General features: G+C 44.5%; 1 protein-coding gene across 1 annotated transcript in view; it reads left to right on the forward strand.

The window, feature by feature from the left end:
- The window catches only part of CUNH1orf94 (chromosome unknown C1orf94 homolog), a 38,765-nt gene that overhangs the window by 5,444 nt on the left and 20,257 nt on the right, over nt 1–13,064 (forward strand). The gene's annotated exons all lie outside the window — the stretch shown is intronic.

Consider the following 13,064-nt stretch of genomic DNA (forward strand, 5'->3'; position numbering starts at 1 on the left):
AAAACAGTGCCGAACAAAACCAATAAAACCTACATTGGAGACCTTACAGAACTTCAAAAAAAGATAATAGTCAAACCATAATGGGCATCATAGTAAATCTTACTGCCTTCAAAGTGGTTGCCTATACCCTCAAACTTGATACTATCAAACAAAACGGAATATAGTAAAATCAGTCAGAACAAGATGGGGAGAGCAATACTGGGGTTCAAATCAGGATAATAGGAAAACAAAAAGTTACTATAATATATCCCACTATTTTTTTTTTTTTTTGTCTTTTTTGTTTTTATCAGTACCAGGGATCGAACTCACGACTGCCTCTTTGCAAGGCAGGTGCTTATGCCGCTGAGCTAAATCCCCAGCCCCTATCCCACTATTTTTAAATTTAGTTTTCCTTTAATTAAAAAAAAAAGAAAAAAGAAATTAATTTTTTTTAAAAAGGGGGAGATTGAGATAAAAGAGGACATAGTAACAGATCAACACAGGTCAGAAACGAACAATTTAAACATCATTGTGTTTTACCACAAGATAACCTGACATAATAGTAGTCACCATAGGGCCTCCTTCCTTGAATTATTTGAGTATAACTTCATATACTATAGCATCAAACATATCAAGACAGTGTGAAGCCACATTCATTCATTTTTAGTTCAGTTCAACAAATACTTCTTAAGCATCTACTGCCTGCCTGGCACTGTGCTAAGAGATAGAAAGACAGACCTGTGAATAAGATAAGGCATCATAAAACAAGTTAATAGTAATAATAATGACAATAATGGTAATAAAACCACAATGACTTCAGAGTATGAAAAGAATTGATATTTTCCTTGGGAAAGACTGATAAGATATGCACATAAAAATAAATAAGATAGTTTTAGATCGTGTGAGTACAGTGATGGAAATAAAAGAGTAAAGTAGCAGCAGAGCTCCTTAGACGTAGTGTCAGGTCGCTTGAGTTGAGTCGTGGATGCCAAGTGCAAGCCTATGATGAAATGTCCTTCTAACATGTGTCCAGGCAGAAGGGAAAGCCAGGCACAGACCCCTGAGATCTGTGTGAATTTTGAGAAGGGCAGCACAGCAGGAATACAGTGAGGGGTGGATACATGGAGCGAGCCCTATGGCAAGGACTTAGAGGCTTGGCATATCACTGAAGGGGGCTTGGTTTCATTCTGCATGCTGTAGGATACCTGTAGAGGTTTTCAAGAAGGCAGCACAACACAGTGAGATAACTGTTATGCTTTTACTAAGAAGTGTCCAGCTTCTGTGCAGAGATGGGTATGTGGGAGAAGTCAAGAGACCTCTGGAAAGACACTGCAGTAGTATGGGGCGGGGGGCTGAGAGGGAGTGCCCCACAGATGGAAGAAGTGGGAGAGTCAGTGTATCATTTACGAAGAGCCTTCAGACCTGCCGAAGGCTTGGGGGGCATGAAAAGGGACATCAGTGCTAAACCTAGGTTTTGGCTGGAGTCCCTGCTTGGACAATGCTGCCATTTGTAAAGGTGGGAAAGAAATGGAGAGAAATGGATTTGGGTGTGAAATCAATAGGTTTTCTAGTATCAACTAAACTCCAGAATCTTGTTCAGTCATCTTTAATTCACCTTAAATTTGAGCTTAGAGAACTGTGGCAAGCTGCTTACTGACTCATCTTCAAGGATTACTTATTCATTTATTTCACTTATTCAAATATTTTACAGCCTCAGAGAGGCCATGACTTTTCTATTGACTCCATTGCCCTGATAATGGAAGAACACTTGTTAATTTCTTCATTTTTGGATTTCTTCAACAAACACTTGCCAGTGTCTTCTGGGCACCAGGCCTTGTGTTGGGTCTTGGGGATGCAGGGACAGAAACTCTTCCCTCAAAGAATCCCTGTTCAGCTGGGCATGGTGGCACACTTCTGTTATCCCAGCACTAGGGAGGCTGAGGCAGGAAGATCGTCACAAGTTTGAGAACAGTGTGGGCTACAAAGTGAGCTCAAGGCCAACCTGAACCCTAGAGAGAGACCCTGTCTCAAAAAGACAAAAAAAAAAAAAAAAAAAGAAAAAGAAAAAAAAAGAAAGAAAGAAAGAATCCCTGTTTAGTGGATGGAATGGACACATACTCATCTGGCAACCGCAAGAGCTAGCAAACATTTATTGTACACATATCACTTGCCAGATAATTTCTGAAAAAAAAAATACAGTGATGATCATGAAGATTTCCTAGTTGAAGGTTTTACATGAGCTGGATCTGGAGAAAAAAGAAGAAACTGGCAAGAATCCAGCAGGTGGAGGAAAGAGAAATTCCCTAAAGTGCAGCACCTATGAGGGAAAATGGTAGGAAGTGGCCAGGAGCTGGCTAGGTGAGGTTAGACCCCCTGGTTGCTTCCAGAGCCCTTGTTGAGTGCCTGGGACCTTCCCATCAACCCAAGTCAGACAGAACTTTGTTTGCAGATACAAAAGGCTCTGGTGAGCATCATTCCCAGACAGCTCCTAGTAGAAAGGTAGAAAGGTAAATCCATAGAAAGAAAAGTACTGTCTTGAGACATTGAAAACAAAAAACCGGAAGTGATTTCCTGACAGCTTTGGGGAAAGTCAGGAGATGGAGGAGGCCTGTTTTGCAGTGACCTGAGTAATCCTGGCTTCCAGTTCTCTGCAGCCAATCTTCCCCGTGGGTGGAGCCAGCGAGACCTGGGAACCCAAGGCACAGTCTTATTTGAATCGCTGTCCTTGTGTTAGTGTTTTTTATACAAGTAAATGAACTTGACTAACCTAGAATGTTTTCTTGGAGTATGTATCTTATCTCATGCTGGGGATGATGGTGATTTTAAAAGCTTGAAACCTGGTGATTGGAGTGAAAGAAGACTTACACATAGAAACTCAGTCTGAGGACCCACAGCAGGAGCCTCCACTGAAGATCTTTGGAATCTCAAGGTCTAGGCTAGTGCTTGCTCCCAGTCTAGGAATGAAACACCTCTGCAAGTCTGAGGAAGGCTAGTGGGCTCCTTTTTGTCTTAAATGCATCCCCTCAACTCTCAGTATTTTGAAAATGATTACAGAGTCCCTTGGCCCACAGGTTTGAATCCTTTGCCCTGAGATCGAATACCAAAGCAAGTGTCTCCTCCCTTGAGCCTGCTGGTAGGGCCTCAGCACCCCATAATAGTAGCATCGGGGCACTTTATCCTTGCTTGTGACCAGTGTGGTAGCATACTGCTGGCAGACAGAGACTCAGATCTCTGGCCCTGCCCTCCTGTATCTCCCTTGCACATCCTGTCAGTCTCCTATTATCAAAGCTTTTGACTCCTTGGCATTTGCCTGTTCCTTTTCTGACATTGTCTCATCCTGAAACATTTGGTCCCTTTCTCTCCATGATGTTCTCCACTTTATGACCTTATGAGTCAGTTTCATCTTCCTGAAGCATATCAATAGTACTCAGACATCTTCCCTGGCTCTCCATCATCCTCTGACACCTTGGTCTGATCTTCAAGAGTCTCTGGACTGGCCCTGCATATCTCTTTAAATGCTCAACTAACTGGGATGATTCTGTGAACCAAAATGAGCTACCCCCCCCCCACACACACAGTCCTGCTTTTTCTCAGGTTAGTGGACTACTTTCTCTTTAACTTTATTGAATTCCTAGCTATTCTGATTTAGTGTGATGCTTTCTGAATGTTTCACTGCTCTCTCCATCTTCTTTTTAAATTTAAATAAGCAATGATGTTCCACCTCTTTTAACATCAATTCAGATAACAAAAAATAAGGAAACAGGTAAATTCTAATTTTGGCACATTGCCTAGCTGTAACCAAGTTTCTCAATTGTCTACATACAATTTCCCTCATCCAAAAAGTAGAAAAAGTCAGAGTGACACAGTAGCCCTTTACTGAGATAATGCACAGCAAGCCCACACAGCACTTAGGATAAGATCAACCCATATGTACGATCATCATTATCACCATCACCATCATCATGATTACCACTGTCACCATCATCACCATCATTGCTATCATCATCACCATCACTGCCGCCACCATCATCATAACCATGATCACCATTGCCACCAACACCATCACCAGCATCATCACCACTGTCACCACTGTTACCATCAACATCACCATAGTTACCACCACCACCATCATCATCACTACAATCACCACCTCCACTATCATCAGTGAACAATATCATCACCAAATTCACCACCATCACCATCATTACCATCATCGTCATCATAACCACTACCACCATCATCATCACTATCTTATCATCAGTATAATAATTGTTATTACCAAGGGAACAACAACAGAACAGGAATGATATGGGGAGAGAAGACTTTATATATCAGAAATCATAGGTTATGGAAAACAGTAGGAATATTACATTAAGGACAGCCTTTTGCTTTGAGATCCTTGGCATCCAGGGAAAAGAGAAAATATAACAGTTGTTTTCCATAACTCATATAATAAGCAGAGAAAGGAGAACACAGTGTCATGGCAGGCAAATGCTTTCCTGGCTCTGAGGACCACCCATCATGGGTCTTTACATGACAGTGACAGTTGGATTGAAATGAACATTTAATTGCCATTGGGCAGTGGGGAAGCTACAACAGCCCAGAACACCTGCCAAATCCTGTGGGTCTGGGAATGCTGCAGAGGTGGTGGTCGTCTGGCACACAGTGGCCATTGCCATGTGACAACATTTTGCCTCTCCTGCCAGAACTGCACCTCCTTAAGGGCAAGGACTGTGTCTTACTCATCATTGTCTCCCCAGTGTCTGGCTGAGTTCCTGGCACTTGGTGACTCTGCAGTGTGTATGAATGAACGAGGAAGTGAATGATGGATGAGCCATTAAAATGCCACCGCGAGGAGGCTGAGGCCCAGAGGTGGCCAGGATCCAAGCAAAGGGTCACAGCCATCAGAGAAAGCACCGAAGGACATAGGGGCAGAATATCAATAAGCCAAGACATGGCAGGGCTTTTTCCTTCTTAAGCTGTAGAGAAGGTAGCTAACATTTTCTTGAACAGCTTGTATGTGCCAGGCTCTATATTTTAATTTTTCTGTCTTATTGTCTTAGCAACCCTACCCAGAAGATGGTCAATATTGTTACTATTTTATACATGAGGAAGGGGAGGCTTAGTGAAGGGAGACAACTTGATCAGTGCCACTCAGTGAGAGACAGAGCTAGGAGGAGAGTCCCACAGGGCTCCAAGGCCTCAGCACTGCAGGACACCAGGAGCCCTTTAGAATAGCCTCTATGTCTACTTAACACTAGGTGCCGTGAGTGGTGAACATGAATCATGATTAACATCCTACTTCCCATGTTCCCCTTTGTAATTTAATTTTATGATTTTGGGAGCTGTGTCGCAGGTTGTAGGAACCTACAGGGATGGGCCACCAGTGGTTTGGATTAATCCCCTTTTTAATATCTTTGTTGCAACGTTGTTTCCAATTCAGCTCCCAAGTCACATTAAAAAAATACCTCTTCCTTGGGGTAAGCCTTCCCTTATTAAACAGATTCAAATGAAAAGTTTTAAAGATAATTTGAACAATAAGAATCACTCTGCAGCTCCCAGCCGAAGCTCCTTTATTGCTGTTTATTCCCCAGTATTTCCTGTCTCATTCCCCAGCTCACTGAATCCCTCAACCCCCTCTTTCCCCATATCCAACCCTCTCAGTCTTGGCTCCGCTCAGGATTTGCTCCCCTGGGGGAATCAATCAGGTGGAGGAAGGCTTAGGAGGGGGCATCTCACAAATGCCAATGTGCCTTCTAAGGCTGTCCCACCATTCCAGGCAGAGAATTGCTGCCTGGGCCAGCAGACAGAGAACTGTTCTCCTACTGGGGAGCCTCCAAGTCCAACAGGGCAATGGCAAGAACTTGGACAGGTACTGGGAGGCAGGAGGAGGGGCAAGCAGGGAGAAACTGGCCAAAGTGGGCCCCATCTTTTTCCGTGGATGTTCAGGAATCTGCATTTGAAACAAGCACATAGACCACTCTTACCCATCTGTGTGGACGCTTCCCCTGATTTACAGGTCAAAGATGTGAGAAATCTAGAACCTGAAAGGCAAATGTGGGGCACATCTTTGAGAGGGGTGTGTTTCAAAGAAAAACAAGGAAAGAAAAAAGGAAGGAAGGAGATGGACCTTTAATGAGTTCTAAGTGTATGTCTGGAATATTTTAAAATGGAATCTGTTATGTGTGAAGAGCTTTGCTAAGATATTAGATGAACACAAAGTCCAGCTTGGCATTGTGGGAACTGAGCCATCTCACAGGGTTGCTTCCTTTAACCTGGGATGAGTATCACCAGCTTATGCCAGTTTAGCAGATGAAAAGACCCAGGTCACAGCGACTTGCCCAACTTCACACCTTTAGAAAGCAGGACTCTGAGCTCTGAACTGCACCGGCCAGCAGGACTGCAAAACCTACAGCCAGGCTGGCTCTCCTGCAGGATGCTAACATTTGCATAGCGCTCCTTACAATTTACCAAACGCTTTCACATTCATCTTCTCACTTAATCCTCACAGAGGCCTGGAGAGGGCAGGAGGGCAGGGGGCGGGGAGGCGGAAGCTTTCCCAAGGCTCTTCTAAGAGAGCCCTGTGCTCCTCATCAGAGAACTCCCAGCCAACAGAGCTCAGGCTATTTCCAGGTACCTTTGGGATGCAGCTTCCATGATGGCTGCAGAATCTGCAGCTTTTCTCAATAGCTCCCTCAGTCTCCAGACTGAGAGAAATGGTCCAGGCCCCTCAGGTGGTGATGGATGGAGGCCATCTCCATCTCCTGTCGTTTTTCTCTTCTGCTGGTTTTCCAAGCAAGAAGGCTATGGTGGTGAGTGTGTGTGCATAGGTGTGCACATAGGCATGTGTGTATGTATGCAGGGCTGGGTGTTTTTATGAATGTGGGCTTTTGTTTACAAGGTCTCATGTATTCTATACTGGCCTTAAACTCACTGTAAAGCTCAGGCCGGTCTCAAATGCATGGCGATCCTCTCTGGTCTCCTGCGTGCTAGGGTTCCAACTGTGTGCCACCACCATGCTTGGCAATTGTGGGGTTTGTGGATATGAATGTCTGTATCCAAGGCTGTGTGTGTTCATGTGTGTGCACTGCTGGGTGTGTGCATGTTTTCATGAGTATGTGTGGATGATTGAAGTGTGTGTGTGTGTGTGTGTGTGTGTGTGTGTATGTGTGTGTGTGTGTGTGATTATTGTGTTATCCATGGTTGCATAGCCATGGGATTCGTGTGCATGGCTGCAGTGTACATGAGAAGAAGAAACTCTAGCAGTTCAATGTGTGCTAGACCCGGGTCTGAGGGAAGGCAGAAGAAAACATGAGGCAGCTTCGACAGAGCTGGTTGCCCTCTTCCCTTCCACAGTGGTACTGGTCACCCTGGGGGTTGTGACATATGCACCAGGGGAATAGCAAGTAGGCTCCTGATTCTTGTGTAGGCAAAAAGACCTAGAAATTTCCACTACACTGAGCCTAAGTCAGGGTGAGAGGGTCCTTGGGGAAGATGCAGGCTGTAAACCAGAGCCTCTGCCTCCACTGGGAGAGCCTCTCTCTTTGCCTCCATGAGAAGGACCATAAAAAGAACCTCTTTGGCTCTGGGCCTTTGATGTCCTTTTCCTCAGTCACTGTTATGACCCTGCTTTCTGCACTGGACACCTGCTTGTCCTCTGAGCTTTGCCTTGTGCTGTTTTTACCAGAGTCAGAACACAAACCTGGTAGCTGGATACCAAGGTGATTCAGGGAAGATATAGCCCTACACTGGTACTTGATTATTTTTATTTTATTTTATTTTTTGTTTGTTTGTTTGTTTTTTTGGTACCAGGAATCAAAACAAGGGCCTTGTGCTTGCCAGATAGGTGCTGGACCATTGGGCTATATCCTTAGCCCCTTTACAATAAAATTCCTTGGCATAACCTTCAAAGTCTGGAAGATTCTCCTGTCTTTTATGATTTATTGCAGACTCTACCCATCAAAACATAGTTACCATCAATGCTCTGAGCTCTTTCCCATCTCAAGGTCTTTGTATATGCAGTCCTCATGTTTGGAAACCTCCTCCTCACATCCTTGACCTAGCTAAATGCTTATGATCCTTTAGCATTTCATCCTTATTTTGTGAGCAGAATATTTCAGTGGTTAAGAGAGTGACATCTGAGCTAGATTGTCTCAGTTTACCTGCTTTGTCCCTTTGTCACCTTTTAACCTTAGGGAAATTACATAACTTCTCTGTCCTTTGATGCTTCCCTTTTGAAACTTGGAATGATTACTTCTACATATGTTAGCATTTGATATATAACACATCACTCTGATGCTTTATTGGCTCAAAAGTAAACTCTGTACTTGGCCCTCATATTGTTAACAAGGTGATTTGAGTTGGGTTCAGCTGGGTGGTTCTGGTGTGGACTGGGTTTTGTTAAATGTGGCTCATGCTCACTTGCACATCTGCAATCAACTATTGGCAGTCACCTTGGAGCTTTTCTTCATCAGTGTGTCATCCTCCAACAGGCTAGGTTGGGCTGGCTCACGTGGAGACTCCTGGTCCCAAAAGAGATAAAAGGTTAAGTGCCAGCTCCTCAGCACATTTCAAGTCTCTGCTCTTAACTGAATCAAGAAGAGAGGTAACTACCCAAGGGTAAGCAGACAGGAAGATGTGATTCAGATGAGAGTTTTGCATGTAAAGGGCTTGTTAACATGCATTCAGTAAATGCTCTTATTACTACTATTTTGCAGAATAGAGCCCAAGTTTTAGAGTGGGTTTTAGCTGCTTGCTAAAGGTCTGGCCTTCATTACATGGTGGGGCTTTCAATCTATTTCCTGCTTCTTTCTAGAAACTGACCTCTTGACTATACTATGTTGTCCCAACCCTACAGACACATGGAAAAGTCAGGCTCTAACCCAAAGTCCTAAGATCAGTCTGCAGATGGATCACATTTCAAGCCAGGGTCTGTGTGACTCTGAGGCTTTCACCTTGCTTCAACCACGTGGCCAGAAAACTCAGCCTTGTACTGTGTTTGTAACTAGTCTGAAATAACCTAGCTGGAAGAAAATACTTGTTTTGGTATCCTCCTCCACCACTCACAATATTCTGTTTGCATTTTTTCTGTTGTTTGGCTCAAATGAAGAGCAGTTTTCATCTTTGCTCTGTGTTATCATGTACACAGAACTGTTGCTGAGGAGCTAACAGCATGCTTACTTCGGCTTTATTCTGGGAAGGGGTGCCAGCCAGTCAATGGCCTTCATTTTTCTTTTTTTACATAACACTGTATACTGCAAATGAAGAAATAATGCACAGCATTTGAGTACAAAACCACTGTCAGACACCTATCATTTCTGGAGGTGGGTGAAGCAGAGGTGGCAGCGTGGAAATGGAGCCAGTGATTCTGACTTGCTTCCTTTGTCAGGAGCTCAGGAGCTGGATTGTACCCTCATTGGATAGCACTGGATGGATTTTATGGTTTTTACCAACTCAAAGGAAAAAGCAAACAGCACAGGAAAGGTGCCAGGACCAGGAAAATGTCTCAGAAAAAAAAAAAAAAAACTGTTAAAGAGAAATCCCAGGAGATGCAGGCTTCATATTGAACTCATCAAAGCTGTGGGGTTGCATGGGAATCTTGCTGTGAGCCCCAAAGTGACTGCTCAGAGTCAATGTGAGTTTTAAGTGGAGTCTGCCATAGGACTGCCTTGCAAAGACTGAGAGTTCTGAGGACCAGGCCAAGTAGGATGGCTAGGGTCATCTGATCAACCCCCAGGGATGCCAGGCCAGAGGTGGGACAGGAGGTGGAAAGTCAGTAAATGGAACCAAGGCCAGATAGGTTGCAGCCAGCGGGAGGAATTGGAGAAGTCTTTGGCCTGGGAGGGGAACAGGAATATTCATCAGGGTGATGGACAAAGGTAGAGGCAAGTGAGGTCATTCATTTGTTGATTCAGCAAACACTGTTGAGCTGGAGTTAGGTGCCAAGATCTGTTGCAGGCTGAGAGGCCTCTGGTGAACAAGGTAAAATCCCTACCTTGCCGGTCTGTATGTTGTTGTTGGGAACAAAGACACAAAAAAGATACATTACTCTATGATAATGAATACTATGAAGAAAATAAACATACTGACAGAACTTGGTAAGTAGGAGAGGGACATTTTTTTTTAAATGGGTGAGAAAGAACTCTTTGAGAATATGACATTTGACCCAAGGCCTAAATGATAAGCCAGCCCATCATGGGACAATATGAGGGAGGAGCTGAGAAGGATTTCATAGAAAGTACAAAGGTCCTGGGGCTGGGATAATCTTGGCATTTCAAGGAGTAGTTGAAAACTGTGTGACTAGAAGAGGGAAGTGGGCCCAGATTGTGTAGTGTCCAGGGATCATAAAGGAGTAGGGTTTTATTCTGTGCATAATGAGAACCCACAAAAAGATTTTAAATAGGGGAATGGTTTGATCTGAGTTCTGACAGTGTCTTAGCTCTGTGAGCATGTAGTTTTCTGAAACAAATAAGAACAAGCAGTATTTATTTCTTTGGGGATGGAGGGGACAAAGCAGTGGATCAGGAATTTCTAACTACATGGTGAATCTTGGTTGGGTGTTTGATAAAGGCTGTCATGGAAGAATGGAGAAGGGATTTTTACCAACTCAAAGGAAAAAGCTGGACTTAGATGGACTTATGTCTCCAAAGCATTGACCCAGGATTACCGTCAGGCTGGGAGGAGGGTCTCCAGCACTGTCCTCATGGCACTGCCCCAGACTCTCTCCTCTTCAGAAGTCATGCTCATCAGACATGCAGCTGACACGGAGCTGTCAGAGGACAGCTAACACCTTGGGTGACAGGCTCAGGATTCTCTGCGATGATCCTCCACTGGCTAGAGAGCAGCAGTATCCCTGATTGCATTGAGATGGGGAACAAAGCCCCTTCAGAGTGCAGGAGAACTTCCTAGGGTACACTTTCCAGAAAAGGGGACCTGGGGTGGGGCCAGAGGAGTGAAGGAGAAGATCTGGACCAGCCCTGACACCAGCCTCCTCTCTAGCATGGTGACAAGGCCTTTGGCCTTTCCGGATCACTCTTCCTCTCTGTAAAATGGAGATGATACTGCCTGCTGCCCAGGGGTGTGGAGAGGATTGAATGTGAGTGTGGATGTGGGTGCCTGGCTTCTGTTCAGTCCACGGGGGATTCACAACAAAGGGTGTCCTGAGCTGGGTTTCTAGGGGCACATGGAGGACTCACAGCCAGGGCACTGCTTCTAGAAAAAACTAGCTTTCTAAGAGGGCCTGTGACGTGTTCAGAGAAGGGTGACCAAGATGGTTGGAAGCATGGCTTCTGTGAGTCACTGTGCAGTCAGAATAGAGAGAAGGAGGTGATTGCAGCTGGGAGGACAAGAGTGCTTTCTGGGATGCTGTAGGGGCTGAGGGTGGGAGCAGAGGAGATGCCTTCACTGCTCAAGATGCCAGCAGTGGTGCTGTGAGGGGGGATGTGCAGAGGTGATACAGCATGTCATAGCTGAGATCTAAGCACCGATAATAACATTATAGTAATTATGCCGTGAATGCTTCTCAAGAGTTTACTATGAGCCAGGCTTGTGCTAAGTATTTTGCATAATTTATCTCAGGGCAACCTCATAGTCTCACCTTGAGAGGTAGCTATTATTACCACTTGACATGTGAGAAATACAAAGCCTAGATGGCAGCTATTGGGGGCAGCAACTGTATTGAAACTCAGCACCCACTGGATTTTCTGCCTGGTTCCTGGATTCAAAGTGGTAGAGGCTGAGAAGAGACATGCCTGGGGTGTCTCTAGTAGAGGGAACACAAGGTCCGATGAATATTTTAGAAGCTGCTTTTCTACTCTTTGGAGCTGGTACTTTAAAAGATTTAGCTGTGAACACTGTGTGTGTGTGTGTGTGTGTGTGTGTGTGTGTGTGTGTGTGTGCGTGCATGCATGCTTGTGTGTGTGCAACATTTTTATCAAAAAAAAATAAATAAATAAAAGAGCCAGGCATAATGGCATAGGCCTGTAATGCAAGCTGCTTCAGAGGCTGAGGCAGGAGGATCACAAATTCAAGGCCAGCATGTATAGTTTAACAAGAAACTGTCTCAAAAAAAAAAAACAAAAAACAAAAAACAACAACAACAACAACAAAACAAAGGTAAGAATCTTACACAGTAGTAGAATACTTGCCTAACATGTTTTAGGTCATGAGTCCAATTCCCAGTACTCTAAACAAAACAAAACAGTAACAACAAAATCCAATCAACCAACCAAACAGAAACCAAATGTAGACAAAAGCAAGGTGAATAGTGTACAATGATCACGTATGTCTATCTCCAGTCTTTACTATGATCTTCATATGCAACATACAAAGAATCTTAGTTCAGCTGTCAGATGCCCTTCCCTTTTCTCCTGTTGCTGAATTAATTCTAAAGGAAACTCCAGACATAATTTTATCTGTAAATACTTTGGTGTGTGTCTCTGAAAGATAAGGACTCCCTTTAGCTGTTGTTGGAAAATAACCATAGTATTATTATTACAGGTTTTAAAAATTAACATAATTGTAGTGAGTCTTTCTAATTCAGAAACTTAATTGGCACCTAGCTTGCTTTGCAAGGTCTTGGGGGTGAGAGGGAAAGCAGAAATTAGTTTCCTGGGACTGAGACTCACCTGTTCCCTTTGAGGATGAGGAAGGGAAGGGAAGAAAGCGATCTGAAACTTGGGGCAATGGGTTGTCAACTTCTTTGTCCTGTTTGTTCCCACTGTGCAGCAGTGGGGGTGGGGGGAGGCTGTTTATAGCCCTAAATCTGACAACCAAAGAAGGTAAAAGGAGGGGCTGGGGCGGAGAGGAAGGAAAGTGAGAAGGAAGAACAAGACCAGGCCCTGTATCATACATAGGCTGGTGTGGGGGAGGCTCTGGAAGCCTGGCCCCCAGCCACATCAGCTAATGCTACAGCCCACAGTGAGCTCACGTGTAGCTTACATCCCACGTTCTCCCAGCCACCTCACAGGCAGTGCTGATATGTGTCATACCCCTGTCCCATGAAGGACCCTGAGGTACTAGGGCCTGGCATGACATGAGAAGTGTTGCCCCAGCTTCAAGCCCAGTCTGTTTGGCTAGAGCCAGCT

Source organism: Cavia porcellus, unplaced genomic scaffold (assembly GCF_034190915.1).
Source record: "Cavia porcellus strain 051 isolate PalLab524CR breed Dunkin Hartley unplaced genomic scaffold, mCavPor4.1 scaffold_25, whole genome shotgun sequence".
Taxonomy (NCBI): domain Eukaryota; kingdom Metazoa; phylum Chordata; class Mammalia; order Rodentia; family Caviidae; genus Cavia; species Cavia porcellus.